At 40.0% G+C, this 13,102-nt stretch overlaps 1 protein-coding gene across 8 annotated transcripts in view; it reads right to left on the bottom strand.

Annotated features, from left to right (window-relative positions):
- Positions 1-13,102, bottom strand: part of Dis3l2 (DIS3 like 3'-5' exoribonuclease 2) — a 356,506-nt gene that overhangs the window by 130,809 nt on the left and 212,595 nt on the right. The gene's annotated exons all lie outside the window — the stretch shown is intronic.

The following is a 13,102-nucleotide window of genomic DNA, read 5'->3' as shown; positions in this document are numbered from 1 at the left end:
TTTAATTTAGTTAACTATAACACAATATTACTTGGAAATAGCCAAAATCAGAGGATGTGTTCATGAACAGTCAAGTACTTTACCCAAGCTCATCCTCAAACACAGCCTGTGTCCATTTATCCTCACACTACCTTACACACATCTCATGCCTAATGTGTGCAGTGCCACGACATTCTTATACTGTTTCACAGTTTCCCACACAATGCACCCCACCCAAACCATCAATTCCCAGCCTGTAAATACCTAAAGATGCTGGCAGCAGATGTCCCCAGTTCTCTGCCCAAGTTCTGCCTGGAAATTGGGGTGTTCTGCAGTAACCCCCTACTGCCCCTGCATTGCACTGCAGCACCCTCTGCTTCTATGGCCTCATCCCAAGCTCTTCTCCTTCATCTTGACTGTCACTGAAAGCCCTATCTCCTGATTCACTGGCCCTGCTGATATTGACCAGCTAGATAAGTTTTCTCCTGGAGCTGATTCTCTGTTCAAAACTTCCCCAAAGCTCTCCAAGGCTGCCAAGCTGCTCCAGTGCAGCCTGCTAAGCTCTCAGGGCCTTTAAAAAAATCCACCACCCTTTCTCCTCATCTCCCTCACGGCCCACTTGATGCTTACACTGCCCCTCTCACCACCACAAACCCTCAAGTCTAAGACAGCATTAATTATAAAACACACCAACAATTCAGTGATACCCTTCTGGGGAAATAAAAACCCCACCACATTAAATATAGACACTGATTTTAAGTAAGTACAGGAAAAAGAAATGTTGAAGTTGAAAAGGATGGAATCGTAAATGGCAAATATATAACCAAACTGTAATATATATAACCAAACTTCCACAAGGAAGAGAACCTAGCAACGAAAATGAAGAAAACTACTCACACATGCCACAGCTTGAATGGAACTTGAAATTATAGTGACAAGAGAGCAGGTCAGTGGCTGCCAGGGCCTGCCAAAGGGGTGCCTGTACAGGGGGGTAGAACCTTGCTGATCTTGCTTGTGGTGTCTAAGATCTATCATCTTTTAAAAAAATTTTTAATTGATTTCTTTAAAAAAATGACAGCAAAATGCATTACAATTCTTATTATACATATACAGCAAAATTTTTCATATCTCTGGTTGTATATAAAGTATGTTTACACCAATTTGTGTCTTCATAGGTGTACTTGGGATAATGATGTCCATCACATTCCACCATCCTTGCTGACTCCCTGCCCCCTCCCTTCCCCTCCCATCCCTCTCCCCTATCTAGAGTTCGTCTATTCCTCCCATGTTCCCCTCCCTACCTCACTATGAATCAGCCTTCTTATATCAGAGAAAACATTCAGCATTTGTTTTTTTGGGATTGGCTAACTTTACTTAGCATTATAAGGTCTATCATCTTAAAACTTAAAAGCGAAATAAAGGTCAAGTATACTAATTGCTAATTTTAAAATAGTTTTAAAATGTGATTTTTGAACTGAGGAAAGTAAAAATATATGTGTTAAAATGTTCATAGCATTAATCAATGGATGCTAGAACTATGGATTAATTTTTCCCTTTATGCTTTTTCATATTTAAAAAATTACTGCAATTAAATATTCCTTTTGGAGAAAATTAATACTGTAGATAATCTTCCCTAATCAAAAAAAAAAAAAACCTGTGCATCAGAAACATAATATTGCTTATTAAGGCATTTGGCACTCTTAAAACATCTTTTTAAGACTCCTTGTCCTTAATAAAGTTAATAGCTTTAAAATTATAGATCTGGTACAATTATGTATTCACTGATACACTGAGAAGAGGCAGAAAAAATGGGTGCCACACAGAAGGAAACAAAAGCATGTAGAGAACAGTCCCAGGAAACGGGGGTCATCAGGGGACCACATGCAGACTAAATATTTCAAGGACAGTAACACACAGTGTGGGGAACACATGGCTGAGCCTTCAGGATTAACTAGAAATAATTTCTGTTCCATCACATAAAAGGGATTGTAAACAGGGTGCTAGAGGAAGAGAAAACACAGGGTCCCCTGGAAAGCACACTCCCCAGGGCTATGACCCCAGTGCCTTGAATGGAGGCTGTGACTCAGAGGTGACTGCTGAATGAATGAGTGGATGGCTGGCAACAGGAAGAGCAGGGAGGTGCCATGAATCCCCACCCCACAGCATGCAACCTGGCTGGGTCTGCTGGGGGCCTTATATGTGGCTCACAGGGTAAGAAGGAACTGTCTGCTCCTTGCTCCTTTTTGTATCCCCCATAAAACCTAGCCAGTGTTTGTAAACACTGAGTACTCCATAAAAATACTTATGTAACCAAGAGTGAAATGTCAGGCAGGTAGTAAGACTGTTTGGGGCCTTCTTCTTTCATCATAATGACATCATAAGAAGTTGAAAGGATCCCTCTACGTCAAAATAAAAAAGAACAGTTATCCTGGCCAGGGGGTGGGAGCCAGAGTTAACTAGTTTACTTGGAGATTTAACTAGGAAGTTCTATTTCTTAAAATTAACTGTCTCCAGGCATTTTGAGACCTTCATTTCTATGGATACAGTGAATGGATGATAATGCCCACAAAGCCATTTCCCTTCTAAAACTTACTCAGCCATATCTGACAAGTGTTAAGTCTTCCACTGTTAGTTGGTAAATGTCCTCCTTGAGAGGAACCCCTACCCCAACTGTTTTCTGAGGAAAATATCTGACTAGCAATTCTCTACGACTTTTGTTTATTATTTTATCTGCTTTTAAACTAGAAAGATAAAAGTCAAAATTAAAACTGACCTTGAGGGGCTGAGGTTATGGCTCAGTGGTAGAGCACTTGCCTAGCATGTGTGAGGCACTGGGTTTGATTCTCAGCACCGCATATAAATAAATAAACAAATAAAGGTCCATCAATAACTAATAAAAATTACACACACACAAAAAAACCCTGACTTTAACGAACAGTACTCAGGAAAACTTGCTTGCTACACGGATGTGCCATCCAGACACTACGCTTGATTGTGGGGTGGCACACCACAGTTCGTAGACCAGATTTAACCTGTCATCGTCATCTTCTTCTTCTTGCTTTATTTTTTTTGGAGGGTGGGGAATGTGGTACTGGGGACTGAATCCAGGGCATATTAGGTGAATACTCTGACACCACTGAGTTTCATCCCTAAATAGGTAGGATTTTTTTTGGATTGGCTAACTTCACTTAGCATTATAAGATCTATCATCTTAAAATTTTTGTCTTCATTTGGTACGCACCATCATATCTGGCTCTGTTTTTCAAAGGCTTTTGAGCTAAGTTCAGCTTTTGCATTTTTATGTGGTTGAAAAAAATCAAAATACTATTTTGTCACACATGAAAACTGTATGAAATCAAAATTCAGTATCCATAAATAAAGGTTGATTAGAACACAGCCATGCTTTTTTGATATAATAGCAGAGTTGATGGAGATAAAATGCCTAAAACATTTACCGTGTAGGAGTCTGGGGATAAAGCTCCCAAGTATAGAAAGTGTCTAACATACTCAAGACCCTGGATTAAATACCCAGCACCCCCTCCAAAAAAAAAAATAATAATATGTGGCCCTTAATATAAAGTTTGCTGGGTCCTGTTTTAGATCAAGGTTTCCAAATGGCCAGATAAATCTTTTAATTTATTAAAAATGGTCTTGTCATTCAAGCAGTTTGGGACATGCTAGGCCTATTTCTAATTACAAGACTTCACAGAGCCTTTAAAATGCTGATGTCAGTAGTTCTTGCCAGACCCATTTTGCCCCCCACCCCCACCCCCCGCACTTTTCTGCAGCACAGCATCTCCCTGAATGACACAATGTTCACCCCTAGAGAAGCGATGGTCTGCACTGGGACACCCTATACACTGGCTTTGCCACCATGTCTACCCCAAGGGACACCAAAGGACGCCAACTAAGTGGTTATGCCACCTACTGCAGGAAAGCTCATGAAAGCAAGGAACATCTGATCACCTGGTGTTTTTCCATGAGCACTTTCGGGGCAAGCTGGCACAATGCAAGGAAACTCTTCTCCTAAGTGGACGGCCTACATCTTACAGATGTATGAATTTTGTCCTTAAGTTTATTTTTGCTCTGGCTACTGGGAAACTCAGAAAGACACTCATAACTTACCTCAAGAAGATATCACTTGTAGGTTGAACTTTATGAACCAACTTTTACCTAATGATCCTACTCAAAGATGTCTTTTGCCCCATTTCCTAATTTTAAGAAAACCACTGCATGATATGTAATATTTGCAAATGGCCTGAAGCCTTTTTTTTGGGGGGGGGAAGCAGCATATAAACAAATACATATGTACAGCATTTCAAAATCATGTATTGAGGGGATGTTGGAAGAAAGAGACACATGCGTAAACAACTAAGAGAACCAGCTTCCACACAGAAGTAAACTAAGAGGCTCCTAACAAGGAACCATATTGCAGCAGTGGATTCCAAACTGGTGCTCACACTGTGTAAAACTGGGAGAAGCAAGGGACAGTGAGTGACCCTGACAAACCCCAGTCTTTAGCGCTAAGAGCCAGTGATTTAATCCGTTGTCATCGCCATGATTACGAATAGGCCAAGATGTGGTGCATGAGGGCTCCTTCTGGTTGTGGGCTGTGGCGGCTAAGAGCTGCTGGCCTCAGCACTTGAGAGCCCAGCCCCATGAGGCGGGGCTGGGGGGACAGGGGCAGTGCGCCATCCAGCTGTTATACTCTTGTTAACATGCTTGGGATTTTACTGGCTCCTTTTCCGGATGGCTCACAACCTGCAGGGAGCAGCTTGGCCTGCCAGCTTTTAGAACCTGTGAGACCAAATATTTAAAGAGTTCCGCAACAATGGTTAGAGAGAAGCTAACTCTGACCCACAGAAAATAAAGTGCCGGGAGGGGGAGGGAGAGAATGAAGCTCCAGTTCATGAGGCTGCAGAATTCCAATTCAGAGCAACTGTTATGTAACCAAAACTTCTGAAGGCACCTGACCAAGGGGCTTAGTAGAACCTCTTAAAGTCACAGTAAACTTCTAAGATGGTTTGTTTTACTCAAAGCCATTGGTACGAGAAATGAACACATAAATATCTAAAAGCCTTCTATAATCCCTTAAGACTTGGTCAAGAGCCCAAGAAAAGTATAAAAGCACAGAAAAAATTCCTGCTTCTCTGTCATTCATACCCCTCCTTGAAACCCACACCTTCTGCCTCTTCAAGATACCAACATCCCTGCCCCCTTTCAGCTGGAAGCAGCTGTCTGGTGTGGACAACAACATTGACCCACCACCTCATCACTATTTACCTCTATGGGTTTTGGCTAAGACCCCTTCTACACCATAATTACTGTTCTCCCCAAGGTCATGGTTATTTCCAGATTAATCTTGTTTTCTTCCTCTTCTTTTGCATTGCTGCAGATTAAACCCAGGGCCACACACATCCGAAGCAAGCGCTGTACCACTGAGCTGCATTCCCAGCCCTAGATTAATCATTTTAAAGCATGTATATGGTCAAAACTCCTCACCAACTCCTCACTGAACAAAGTAAAATTTGGCTCAAGATTCAAAACCCTCCATGTGCTTTTCTAGTTAGTATGTGTACACTGCGTGCCAAACTTTTCTCTATATTCTCTGGTGTTTGAAATGTCATTTGTGCAGTTCCTGTACTGGAACACTTTGCCACCAGCCTCCAAGGTAAAAGAGCTACCTAGCTTTCAAAGGACTGGCTGCCATCTTTTCTCCACGGAACTCTTGTGTCTCCATGGAGTGGAAGCCACCTCTTCCCACTTGCCATGCCCATGCCTGTGACCTGACCCTCTGATGGTACCAGCTACTATCCTTGGTATGCTGGTGGCTGCTTATTGCTGTGACAGGTTGAGAGCCAAATGTCAGGTCTGGCTCATCTTTGTATATCTTCTAGCACACCAAAGGTGTACAAGTACTAAACACTGATGGCCAGATGAATGGACAAATGCCAAGGGGCTCTCTTGAGAACTTTTCCATTCAATTTTGCAACTGTGCCTCGGGAAATACATTTAGGATTAGAACTCATGACTTCCTGGCATTGGATCCTGTGGTCACACCACAGTGTTATTGTTTCCAAGGGTGTCCTTTTCTGTCTTCATCCCATCTTCTTTTCTCATAAAACAGTGTTTTACAAACTGCGGTTCAGGGACCACTTCCAGATTAACAAAATTTATAGAGGCCCTCCTCTGTTCGTGACTCTGGGTTTGTCTCCTTGCTAGCAAGCAATTCTAGTGGGAAGGATCTGGGTCAATGGTGGTAAATGGGTGAAAAGGAATGGAAAAAATCTAGAAAATAACCTTAAGAGGATAAAGAGTAAAATTTTTATTTCAACACTTTCTTCAATTAGATAGTATCACAGTTTATATAGAAACCAGAAAATGTTATGTTAATCATAGCAGGAAAAACAGTCAAAGAGCTAGAGCACTCATCCATAGTAATGTGTCCCCAAAAGCCCAGTCAGCTGTGTGCTAGACCTTCTAGTAAAGTATGATGCTGAATTCATCTTAGCTTCCGGTTCAATCAGATGGGATTATCATTTAAACCCAGCTTGAACCTCCTGTTCAGCAGTCAGAATCTTTTCTTTTTCTCGAAGGCAGTTGCTGATATTTTAATACTTTCTCCCTCAGCTCTGCTAACAGAATGAATACTAAGGTGTCTGATACAAATCATTTTTATTTTTTTAAGAACAGAAAAAGACTAAAGCCCATTAAGAGCAGAAAGCAACCTTGGTCCATGTGCCCTCAGCCTGTGCTCCCATCTTCCACTCAGTGATGAAGAGACATGCATGAGGCCACACAGTGGACGGAAAGAAATGACCAGTGCTCTGGGCAGGTCCTTCTCTCCTGACCAGAAACTTTTAGCTGTGGGCCACCTCAATCTTTACAAAATTCTAGACCAAGTGAATGTGTTTATCAGGTTCTTCTACTTCCTAAAGGACTAGGAGTACGAGACTCCAGAGCCCATGGCAACAGTCTCCTCTGTTCCACTGTTTACGCAGGCATTCAGTGAGCCTCTCGGTGCTCTGCGAGCACAGGCCACAGGACGAGGCTGGCCTGGTACTATGGGAGCCAGGATGGGCCAGAAAGGCCATGATTTAAGTCAGAGAATACATGCAAAATAACTTTCTTCCCCTCAAATTCCATTTTGAAAACTTCAACTTTCAGGGAAGTTGAAGGAATAGTAAAATGAACGTCGATATGCTCTTGCTCCAGACTCTGTAAAAAGAGGCCAACGTTCTTCCACTAGTTGCTTTTACTTTCCCTCTGCCCTGTCACCGCCTTCATTCCTAAGGCTCTGCTCTTTCTTTTCACATCTTGAGCTCCTGATGTGGAGGGGATCACGCAGCCCCATTGCCCCCAGCCCTAAACTGCTGCATGTTCACAGCAACGAGGCCTTCTCCTGCAGCACTACAGAGCTGCCACCCAGCCAAACGGCTACCCAGCCCTTGTCACCCAAATTAGAGACTACATGCCAGTGTCTTCATTTATCCCCCCAAAGTCTCAACATTTTACATTTTGTCTTCATCCTGATCCAGGTTCTAATCAGGCCCCATGTTGTATCCTGGCAGTTGCATCTCTTGAGTCTGTTTAATGCCCACCTATCTTTTAATATAATACTGCTTTTTTGGAAAGTGACCATATGTACTGAAGAATGTCTTATATTCTGATTTATTGGTGTTCTTCATGGAAGAAGAAAGAGAAGAGGGGACAGAAATAAACCAAACATGGTAAAATTAATCTCCTCAGTATTTCCTATAATCAGGAGGCTTGATTAAACAGCTTGACTGGAGTTAGCTCAACACTTGGCTTGAACACTTCTTTGGTGAGACACGCTGCATCTCTTCAGAAGGTACACTGTCAGGTTGCCTGACGAGATGAGTAGGTCAAGAACTGATAGCCTACTCAGCCTATCTGAGCTCCCTGTTACCCTCTGTAAATAATAAGTCATCTATGGAAAGAGATTTGGAGATCATGTGAATATCCTGTTGTCAGAAAAAAACTTTCAGCCACTAGTTTTGGCATCCATCGATGATTTTTGTCTGATCAAGCATAACTTTGTAAATTGTAAAATGATAATTTTCTAATCCTATAATATCTTCTGCATTTATTTGCTGGCTCTCTTCTGTTAAAAGGAGCTTTTAGTCAGATATGGTGGTGCACACCTGTAATCCCAGCTACTTAGCAGGAGGATCACAAGTTCAAGGACAACCTCAGAAACTAAATGAGACCCTGTTTCAAAATAAAAAATAAATAATATGTAATATAGTTCAGTGGTAGAACCTCCTTAGATTCAATACCTAGTACCATTTTTTTCTTTTTTTTATTGTTCGTTGTTCAAAACATTACATAGTTCTTGATATATCATATTTCACACTTTGATTAAAGTGGGTTATGAACTCCCATTTTTACCCCATATACAGATTGCAGAATCACATCAGTTACACTTCCATTGATTTACATATTGCCATACTAGTGTCTGTTGTATTCTGCTGCCTTTCCTATCCTCTACTATCCCCCCTCCCCTCCCCTCCCCTCTTCTCTCTCTACCCCCTCTACTGTAATTCATTTCATCCCCTTGTATTATTTTCCCCTTTCCCCTCACTTCCTCTTGTATGTAATTTTGTATAACCCTGAGGGTCTCCTTCCATTTCCATGCAATTTCCCTTCTCTCTCCCTTTCCCTCCCACCTCTCATCCCTGTTTAATGTTAATCTTCTTCTCATGCTCTTCCTCCCTACTCTGTTCTTAGTTACTCTCCTTATATCAAAGAAGACATTTGGCATTTGTTTTTTAGGGATTGGCTAGCTTCATTTAGCATAATCTGCTCTAATGCCATCCATTTCCCTCCAAATTCTATGATCTTGTCATTTTTTAATGCAGAGTAATACTCCATTGTGTATAAATGCCACATTTTTTTTAATCCATTCATCTATTGAAGGGCAGCTAGGTTGGTTCCACAGTGTTGCTATTGTGAATTGTGCTGCTATGAACATCGATGTAGCAGTGTCCCTGTAGCATGCTCTCTTTAGGTCTTTAGGGAATAGACCGAGAAGGGGAATAGCTGGGTCAAATGGTGGTTCCATTCCCAGCTTTCCAAGAAATCTCCATACTGCTTTCCAAATTGGCTGCACCAATTTGCAGTCCCACCAACAATGAACAAGTGTACCCTTTTCCCCACATCCTCGCCAGCACTTGTTGTTGTTTGACTTCATAATGGCTGCCAATCTTACTGGAGTGAGATGGTATCTTAGGGTGGTTTTGATTTGCATTTCTCTTGACTGCTAGAGATGGTGAGCATTTTTTCATGTACTTGTTGATTGATTGTATGTTCTCCTCTGAGAAGTGTCTGTTCAGGTCCTTGGCCCATTTGTTGATTGGGTTATTTGTTATCTTATTGTCTAATTTTTTGAGTTCTTTGTATACTCTGGATATTAGGGCTCTATCTGAAGTGTGAGCAGTAAAGATTTGTTCCCAAGATGTAGGCTCCCTATTTACCTCTCTTATTGTTTCTTTTGCTGAGAAAAAACTTTTTAGTTTGAGTAAGTCCCATTTGTTGATTCTAGTTATTAACTCTTGTGCTATGGGTGTCCTATTGAGGAATTTGGAGCCCGACCCCACAGTATGTAGATCATAGCCAACTTTTTCTTCTATCAGACGCAGAGTCTCTGATTTGATATCAAGCTCCTTGATCCATTTTGAGTTAACTTTTGTGCATGGTGAGAGAAAGGGATTCAGATTCATTTTGTTGCATATGGATTTCCAGTTTTTCCAGAACCATTTGTTGAAGATGCTATCCTTCCTCCATTGCATGCTTTTAGCCCCTTTATCAAATATAAGATAGTTGTAGTTTTGTGGATTGGTTTCTGTGTCCTCTATTCTGTACCATTGTTCCACCCGCCTGTTTTGGTACCAGTACCATGCTGTTTTTGTTACTATTGCTCTGTAGTATAGTTTGAAGTCTGGTATCGCTATATCACCTGATTCACACTTCCTGCTTAGCATTGTTTTTACTATTCTGGGTCTTTTATTTTTCCATATGAATTTCATGATTGCTTTCTCTATTTCTACAAGAAATGCTGTTGGGATTTTGATTGGCATTGCATTAAACCTATAGAGAGCTTTTGGTAATATCGCCATTTTGATGATGTTAGTTCTGCCTATCCATGAACAGGGTATATTTTTCCATCTTTTAAGATCTTCTTCTATTTCTCTCTTTAGGGTTCTGTAGTTTTCATTGTATAAGTCTTTCACCTCTTTTGTTAGGTTGATTCCCAAGTTTTTAATTTTTTTTGAGGATATTGTGAATGGAGTGGTTGTCCTCATTTCCATTTCAGAGGATTTGTCGCTGATATACAGGAATGCCTTTGATTTATGCGTGTTGATTTTATATCCTGCCACTTTGCTGAATTCATTTATTAGCTCTAATAGTTTCTTTGTAGACCCTTTTGGGTCTTCTAGGTATAGAATCATGTCATCTGCAAAGAGTGATAATTTAAGTTCTTCTTTTCCTATTGTTATGCCTTTAATTTCTTTCGTCTGTCTAATTGCTCTGGCCAGTGTTTCGAGAACTATGTTGAACAGAAGTGGTGAGAGAGGGCATCCCTGTCTTGTTCCAGATTTTAGAGGGAATGCCTTCAATTTTTCTCCATTCAGAATGATGCTAGCCTGAGGGTTAGCATAGATTGCTTTTATAATGTTGAGGTATGTTCCTGTTATCCCTAGTTTTTCTAGAGTTTTGAACATAAAGGGATGCTGTACTTTGTCGAATGCTTTTTCTGCATCTATCGAGATGATCATATGGTTCTTATTTTTAAGTCTATTGATGTGGTGAATAACATTTATTGATTTCCGTATATTGAACCAGCCTTGCATCCCAGGGATGAATCCTACTTGATCATGGTGCACAATTTTTTGGATATGTTTTTGAATCCGATTCGCCAGAATTTTATTGAGGATTTTTGCATCTAGGTTCATTAGAGACATTGGTCTGTAGTTTTCTTTCTTTGAAGTGTCTTTGTCTGGTTTAGGAATCAGGGAGATGTTGGCCTCATAGAATGATTTTGGAAATTCTCCCTCTTTTTCTATTTCCTGAAATAGCTTGAAAAGTATTGGTATTAGTTCCACTTTAAAGGTTTTGTAAAACTCTGCTGTATACCCATCCGGTCCTGGGCTTTTCTTAGTTGGTAGTCTTTTGATGGTTTCTTCTATTTCCTCAACTGATATTGGTCTGTTTAGGTTGTCTATATCCTCCTGACTCAATCTGGGCAGATCATATGACTTAAGAAATTTCTCGATGCGTTCACTATCTTCTATTTTATTGGAGTATAAGGATTCAAAATAATTTCTGATTATCTTCTGTATTTCTGAAGTGTCTGTTGTGATATTGCCTTTTTCATCCCGTATGCTAGTAATTTGAGTTCTCTCTCTTCTTCTCTTCATTAGCATGGCTAAGGGTCTGTCGATTTTATTTATTTTTTCAAAGAACCAACTTTTAGTTTTGTCAATTTTTTCAATTGTTTCTTTTGTTTCTATTTCATTAATTTCAGCTCTGATTTTAATTATTTCTTGCCTTCTACTTCTTTTGCTGTTGTTTTGCTCTTCTTTTTCTAGGATTTTGAGATGAAGTATGAGATTATTTATTTGTTGTTTTTTTCTTTTTTTTAAGGAATGACCTCCAAGCAATGAATTTTCCTCTTAGAACTGCTTTCAATGTGTCCCATAGATTCCGATATGTTGTGTCTGTGTTTTCATTTATCTCTAAGAATTGTTTAATTTCCTCCTTGATGTCTTCTATAACCCATTGATCATTCATAACCTATTGTTCATTCTCCAAGTGATGCATGATTTTTCCTTCCTTCTTTTATCGTTGATTTTCAGTTTCATTCCATTATGATCAGATAAGATGCATGGTATTATCTCTACTCCTTTATATTGTCTAAGAGTTTCCCTGTGACATAATATATGATCTATTTTTGAGAAGGATCCATGTGCTGCTGAGAAAAAAGCGTAACTGCTTGATGTTGGGTGGTATATTCTATATATGTCAATTAAGTCTAGGTTATTAATTGTGTTATTGAGTTCTATAGTTTCCTTATTCAACTTTTGTTTGGAAGATCTGTCCAGTGGTGAGAGAGGTGTGTTGAAGTCTCCCATGATCATTGTATGGTGGTCTATTAGACTCTTGAACTTGAGAATTCTTGAGTTTGCTTGATGAACATAGCTGCACCAATGTTTGGGGCATATATATTTATGATTGTTATGTCTTGTTGGTGTATGGTTCCCTTGAGCAGTATGTAGTGTCCCTCTTTATCCCTTTTGATTAACTTTGGCTTGAAATCTATTTTATTTGATATGAGTATGGACACTCCTGCTTGTTTCCAAAGTCCATATGAGTGATATGATTTTTCCCAACCTTTCACCTTCAGTCTATGTATGCCTTTTCCTATCAAATGTGTCTCCTGTAGGCAGCATATTGTTGGGTCTTGTTTTGTGATCCATTCTACTAGCCTGTGTCTCTTAATAGGTGAGTTTAAGCCATTAACATTTAGGGTTATTATTGAGATATGGTTTGTTCTTCCAGCCATATTTGTTTATTTATGCTACTAAACATGGTTTGTTTTCCTCTTTGATTATTTTCCCCCCTTTACTGTCCTACCTCCCACTGTTGGTTTTCATTGTTATTTTCCATTTCCTCTTCCTGTAATGTTTTGCCGAGGATGTTTTGAAGAGATGGTTTTCTAGCTGCAAATTCTTTTAACTTTTGTTTATCGTGGAAGGTATTAATTTCATCTTCCATCCTGAAGCTTAATTTCGCTGGATACACGATTCTTGGTTGGAACCCATTTTCTTTCAGTGTTTGAAATATGTTATTCCAGGATCTTCTAGCTTTCAGAGTCTGTGTTGAAAGATCAGCTGCTATCCTGATTGGTTTACCCCTAAATGTAATCTGCTTCCTTTCTCTTGTAGCTTTTAAAATTCTCTCCTTATTCTGTATGTTGGGCATCTTCATTATAATGTGTCTAGGTGTGGATCTCTTATGATTTTGCACATTCGGCATCCTGTAGGCTTCTAGGATTTGGGATTGTGTCTCATTCTCCAAGTCTGGGAAGTTTTCTCGTATT

Source organism: Urocitellus parryii, chromosome 1 (genome assembly GCF_045843805.1).
Source record: "Urocitellus parryii isolate mUroPar1 chromosome 1, mUroPar1.hap1, whole genome shotgun sequence".
NCBI classification, from domain to species: Eukaryota; Metazoa; Chordata; class Mammalia; order Rodentia; family Sciuridae; genus Urocitellus; species Urocitellus parryii.
Note: the sequence above shows the minus strand (reverse complement) of the source record. Positions and strands in the feature narration are given on the sequence as shown.